Genomic DNA, 6,912 nt, shown 5'->3' on the forward strand with positions numbered 1-6,912 from the left:
TAAACAAAACATAAAGGTAAAGAAGTTTGGTGACCAGAGCAAATAAGCTCTTTACAAAAGGGCCAAGCACCACACTATCTTGAAACTGAAAACACCCAAATCTTTTCTTAACTTTTCCTGAAGTTAACCGTCTTTTGAGCCTAACTTTCTGGGGAGTGATTGAGGACTGAAGGAATCGGGATTGGCAAGAAAAATGTCTCTCCCTCCGAAGCATCTGGCTGCATACTCTGAAAAGACAGGGCATTTGAAGAAAGAGCATAATCAACCTGTCAGAAACATTTTGATTTCACTTAAATACTGGGCAATCTGACAACAACTTTTCCCACAACTGAGAAGAATCTCCTAACATGAGAGGCACTTGAAGACGTGTTAAAATTTTTACAGCTATTAACACATTCCTAAGAAAAATACTGCTGGAGACACAAGAAAGCCAAGGATAACAATCTTCTCTTTCCAATGAAAACGTTTAGTCTGTTTGATTAAAGGAAGATAAATGAAAGGGCAAGGGCAAACTCACCTCACATTCTGTGCTACAGTTTGGTTTCCCTTGAGACCAAATTGTCTCGCTCAGGAAAAATGTAGTCTGTCTTCAAGTCCCTGTATTCTGGAGCAAGGAATCAGATGAGGAATCACTTAGCATTCAGCACATCTCAGCTGGCTCTGAAGGGCCTGAATTCTCTGGCAACCTTGACCAGGGATAAGCAGAAAGGAGAAGGCAGGGCATAGCCATCAATTTATGTTTCCTTCTTCTCCTTATCTCCCTATTCCAAGAGATTCAAAGAGAGGTGCAGATAGCCCTCCGATAAGAACAAAACCCTCTGGACCAGGGTACCTAGGCTCTGGTCCTAGCTCTGCAATAACTGTGACCTTGAAAAACTATTTGTTGTCGCTAAGCTTCAGTTTTTCTTTCCATTAAATTAGGGGGTTGGTCTAAAACAGTATTTTCACACTGTGATTTGGAGCCATTTGTGGGACATAAAGTCAATTTAGTCAGTTGCAACAGGCAATGCTTGGAAAGGAAAGAGGATAAGATAAGGGATAAAGTAGGGGATGGGATGGGATGGGATGGGATGGGATGGGATGGGATGGGATGGAACATAGGATAAGATAGCTTAGGACAGGACAGGATAGAAAATATCACACTGCTTCATTTTTTTTTTATTGGTGTTCACAGAAGCCAGCATTCATTGATGTTTTTACAACTTCCCCAGGTCTACCAGGCTTCTTGATCTCACTTCTTCTAGAAGAAAACCCAGCCAAGGTGGTACAAGCTGTAGACAGTGCCACCCAGACACAGCTCCACAGTCCATTGTATAGGATGTTGTCAGTTGTCCTGCCCTTTAAGTGCATTGTGAGGTCACTGTCCACCTCAATTCATCAGGAGAGACCTAGTGTGGGTGTAGGGGTGCCTGAGGAGAAAGGGGTGCTGGTTCTTCCTTATATCCCCTGCCTGCCTCAGCTGGGCTCTGACCCAGCCAGCAGACTGGAGTCCTCTTCTGCATGGTATATTCTTTCCTGAGACTTTTGTTTCAGTTAGGTGTGTGTGTGTTTCTGTTTTTGTGTGTGCATGTGTGTGTCTTAAAATATAGTTCTATGTATTGTGTCTAGAAGAATGTTTGATAAACACTGGATTGAATGATCTCTCAGATTTCCTCTAGCTCTACTCGTGTGGAATTTGGTAAGCTGTACAGACACCATTCTGATAAGCCTACACTCTGGGTGGGTCCATTCCAGACCTCATACACTACACTAATGAATATGAATCTATTTTTATGTGACTTGAGGCCATTGAAATTTTGTGTACGTTTATGTTCATGTATTAATGTGCAAGTGTATTCGTGTTTTTATCTCACCTGATACAGGACCTAACCACTGCCAGCACTGAAGTACAATGTGACTCACTATAACAAAACAAAAAAGCAGTAGAGATCAATGGCCTTCAACACTGAAGAAATTAGTTTCTAGAGAAGCCTGGGGCTATGTTTCAGTGCCTAGGGCTATGTTTGCTTGATGTAGAGAAGGAATAAGAGAAGGGACATACATGTATTGCTATACTCTGGTACCCATAAAGAATGCTCCTTTGGGAATATGCCACTGTTAAAGTAGTTGTTTATAGAACTGAACTACATGGTCTTGTGACTTGAAAACACTTGAAACAAGAGTATAACTGCTACACAATCATTTCAAAATTCCTGTTTTACTCACTGTTTTATTCTTTGGGAGTAGCACTGTGCCCAGGACACAGTAGACATCATAAGATGTCTGTTGGAGTCTTATATAACTTTGCTAGCCACGGGGGAATCTTCTATTTCAGTAGGTTGGCCCTTGGTTCCTTCTAATTACTTAAGGTCAGGAAGGACTATGATATCCACCCCATTAGCCAGAATCTAGTGACACAACACCAACCTAACATAAGGAGGTTCATATCAATGAAATAAACAGGGATATTTAGTGAGTACTAATATTCTCCATTAATATGATCACTCCCTCCCTCCTTGAAACACTTTATTAACTTAGCTTTCAGAATACAACACTCTCTTAGTTTTCCTTTGATCTCGTTGGTATGTCCTTCTAGGTATCCTTTCCGATTCCTTTCCTTTCACTTCTGATCCTTTGCTCAATATGAAGTTCAGTGACTTCATGTAGGTAGCTTGAAATCATTCATGGTGGGACTATTTACACCATGGAAATTGGCAAATGCCACAAATTAGGGCTTTGTCTTCAGAGAGCCAATTGTTCCACATTTACCAGCTCACTACTGGCTCTATTTCTATTTTTTAATGGTTCTGTTTGAAATTGTATTATGCGTATTTAACTTAACAAAGTCTAAAATTTAAAAATGTCTTGAACCCCTTGTGAATGATACAGACCTGAAAATAACTTTTCCTCCACTGAAATTATAAAGTACTTGTCCAATATTTTAGTTCTATGTATTTTGTAACACCATAAAATATATGGTGTTATTTTACTTTACACAATGTTTACATTTCTGTTTATCATTTACATTCTCACTGTTTTTGTATCTAGACCATCCTTCTGAGATCAGTCTCCTTTTTCTTGAAATGTAGCTTTCATGACTTCCTGTAGAGTGGATTCTTTGGTAGTAAATTCCCTTGAATTTCTGTAAATTATCTTGTATCTGTAAAAGACTGTATTTTGCCCTCATTCTTCAAAGATGTTTTTGTGTTTTGTTTTTAGTGGGAGGAAGAGAACAGGAGTACAGGTTGACAGTTATCTATCAGCATTTTAAAAACATTATTCCACAGTCTTCTGGCTTCCATTTTTCTCTGTGGAGAACACTGCTGTCATTATAATTGTTGTTCCTGTGTAGGTGATCAACCCTTTCTCTCTGGCTACTTTCTGTATTTTCTCCTTGTCTTGATATTCTGAAAATGTATTGTGATGCTTTTAAGATGGACTTCTTTTTCTTTATCCTGCTGGAGCTGTGTTGTTCTCTTTGAAAATGTGTTGTCATAATTTTATTTTATTTTATTTTATTTATTTATTTTTTATTATACTTTAAGTTTTAGGGTACATGTGCATCAGTTTTGGAAAATTAATACTTGCTACTTTGTTATATTTTGCCTCTCCTCCATTCTCTCAAATCTCTTTTTTCAAACTCTTATTGAACATATGTAAGACCTTCTATTTTTATCTTCTATATCTTTCAACATTGATATCACATTTCATTTCATCATCTCTGCAACATTCTAGATAGATTTTTCAGATTATTTTTTCAGCTCACAAACTTTCTTTAATTTTGTTTAATCTGTTATTTTTACCAATCCATTAAGTTGTTTTGAATTACAACACTTACAATTGTTTATTTCTAGAAGTTCAGCTTTTTTTAATTACCATATTTGCTTGTCTTTTGTTGTTTGTTCATCTTTTAATTGCATCCTTTATTTTGTTAAATGTTTCAAACTTAGCAGTTCATAGAGGTTCAAATGTATTGTTTATTCTGTCTATTGACTGTCCTTCACATGGCCTACTTTCTAGTGTATTTACTAATTTCTGTATATGAACTCATGGCTTGATATTTTTCTGTGAAAGTCCTACAGCCTTAACTTGGGGAAACATTCCTCCAGAGAAAGTTTTCTTCTGCCCCTGCTGGTGATCGGTGGGCACTTATAACCCAGATCTACTTCAGTCTTCCAGAAGAGTTTAACCAAAGACCCAGGTTCAACCTTCTCTCACTAATATTTCCAGTGCTTACTATCTTCATAACAGTGTTTCTATAGTAACACAGCCTCAAAGTTATCAGAATTCATCCCTCCAGCCTACCTGCAGGATCTGGTACACCCCCTACTGCTCTGACACCCAGCTGCTCCAGCTCTCCTATTGTTCTGGCCCCATTCCCTCACATCTGCAGCCTTGATCGCAGCCACCTATGCTCAGCCCAACCCCACTGGAGGCTACTGGCTGCCCTGAACCAAACATAAGGGTGCTCAGCTGTCTTTTAAAATTCAACTTAAACATCATTTCTAAGAGGCCTCTGATGACAATGTCTTACTTATGCCCCTACTTACCCCAATTGGATGTGAGACTGACTCCCTCCTTGCTCCTAGGTAATTTCTTCTTCTTCTTTTTAATTATTTCTAATTCTTGGAAATAGTAAAAAAAAAATGCCTAAATACTAATAACAAATTTTTGATATTGCTCTCATGTGCAACAAAACTACCCACATTATATTAAAAAGCAATAATCGGGAATGTTTATTTCTGATCAATTTATTATTTCACTGAATATCCACTCGATTTTTTTATGTTAACAAGACTTTTTTCCAGGTTTATTGAGATATAATTGACAAATAGAAATTGTATATATTTAAGTTGCACAACTTGATGTTCATATGTATATATATGCATTGTGAAATGATAAATGATGCCAAGAATCAAACTAGTTGGATTTATTTTCAACAAAATTGTTTTTAACCTAATTATCACTTATTCCTTTGTGATCCCACTAGATCCTACATGTGTTTTTATATAGCCTCTCCAAACTTTTATTTCTGTACTTGTATCCTAGACTACTAAACTGTCCATTTCTTGGAGGTAGTAACCACTTACCTTTATCCCTAGTAGACAGTAGAATGCCTCATATTTATTATTCACTTAATATGATTAAAGTAATGGATGAAGAGCAACCAGAATAATATTAATACATTTCAGTCTAAGTAAAGTATGCTAGCTTCTGCCTTTGTAAGCAAGTAGGTATATGTTTTGTACATAACTGTTTATGGTTTTTTTAAATTGGGTGCATCTGTTAATATTGGATAATTGCTTATGTATAAAAGCTCTTTGATCTGTTGCAAAAATGATGATGATGAAATCTAAAACCATGATTGCATAGCTCACAGTTTTTACAAAAGAGAGCACTCAAGGAAAAAATGTGGTTTCTACTTCAATTCAGTTTGCCCTCTCTAGAATCACATTCCACCTAATTATATATTACAAAAATATGTCGAATTTTCCACCTACTGGGACTTGGTGAGATGAATCTAACGATGACTTGTCAAAATCCTAGGTTTCAAATTCAAATGAATTCTGAAACCTAGGATTTATCAGATTTCAGTTGTTTTGCCAGATCTTCCTTAATTCTTTTATCACTCAGTTTTCTTAAACAAATGCTTTTTTTGAGGGAAGAGAGAGCAGAGGCTGTAATTTTCCCACAATATACTTCAATAAATATTTATTGAATTGAATATCAGTCTTTATTCATGCTGATTCTATTGATCTACTTCATGAAACAATTTACACATTCTATTAAAAGCTATTAAAAGTTGAACATAATAAATAGGGTCCCACAAATATTGTCTATTGCATCCAAAAGTAATAGATTTACATTTCAGATTCTACAAAGATCCTATATTTGATGTCAACATCTTAACAAGCATGGCTAATGACGATGTCTGGTGTATTTCTTTAAAAGGTTGGTAATCCTTTCTAGATTAAAATGTCCAAATCATTGAGCAAAAGAAACTAAATTTCATTATCATTGATCCTATTACAAAAATAAGTAAGGTGGTACAATCAATTTTGAAAGAAAAACTAGAGCAATCTTAGATTGTGTGCTAATGTTAGCAAAAATGACAGAATATGCAGATTCAAATCCATGTAGGATGCAGTAGCCAAAGTTTTTTTGAATTCATTAGTTTTCCATTTTGATGGTATATAGTAGGGAGCAGACTAGTAAGTAAAGTAGTGAGACAGATCTGCTGAGATCTCATGGGCATGTCATCTTTCCTGGGGATTCCCAAATAGAGTCAGTGGGAAGGGGTGAGGGGTGGTAAAGGAGCTTCCTGTCAGATTGTTCTGTTCATTTTTATTCTATAATATTCCTGCTGGACCCCAAGAAAATATGACCATGGGATGGGACAAGCAAGAAAGATTGCTAACAGTGTGTCTTATCTTCACTTTCCTTGTTTAATAATTACCTTTAGGATATAAACTATCCTAGATAGTATTTTAAGTGCACTCCATATTTTAAAGGCCCAAATAAAAATTGAGTGCAAATGAATAACCCTTTTATAATGAAGAAACAATGATTTTAAATACAATAGTTTCCGTACTATATACTGTATACTTGATATAATGGCAACTTTGCCCCCCAGCTCTACCAAATAGCCTAGAGTACTTCATTGTCATTTTTTATGTCTAATGCCACCCAAACTTTTTAATAGAAATCCCACTGGTCAGTGTGTATACTTAACGTGGTGATGCTGTGCTATATAAGCTATGTAAGTGCTGATTATGTGCCAGGCACCATTATAAGTGCTTTACATTTATGAGATGATTTGACCTTACAAAATCTCTGTGAAGTAAGTGCTGTTATTATCCTCTTTTTACAGGTAAGGAAACTGAGGCTTAGAGGAGTTATGAAACTGCCCAAGGTTTCACAGCTGAAATGTAT

This window comes from Pan paniscus, chromosome 5, assembly GCF_029289425.2.
Source record: "Pan paniscus chromosome 5, NHGRI_mPanPan1-v2.0_pri, whole genome shotgun sequence".
NCBI lineage: Eukaryota > Metazoa > Chordata > Mammalia > Primates > Hominidae > Pan > Pan paniscus.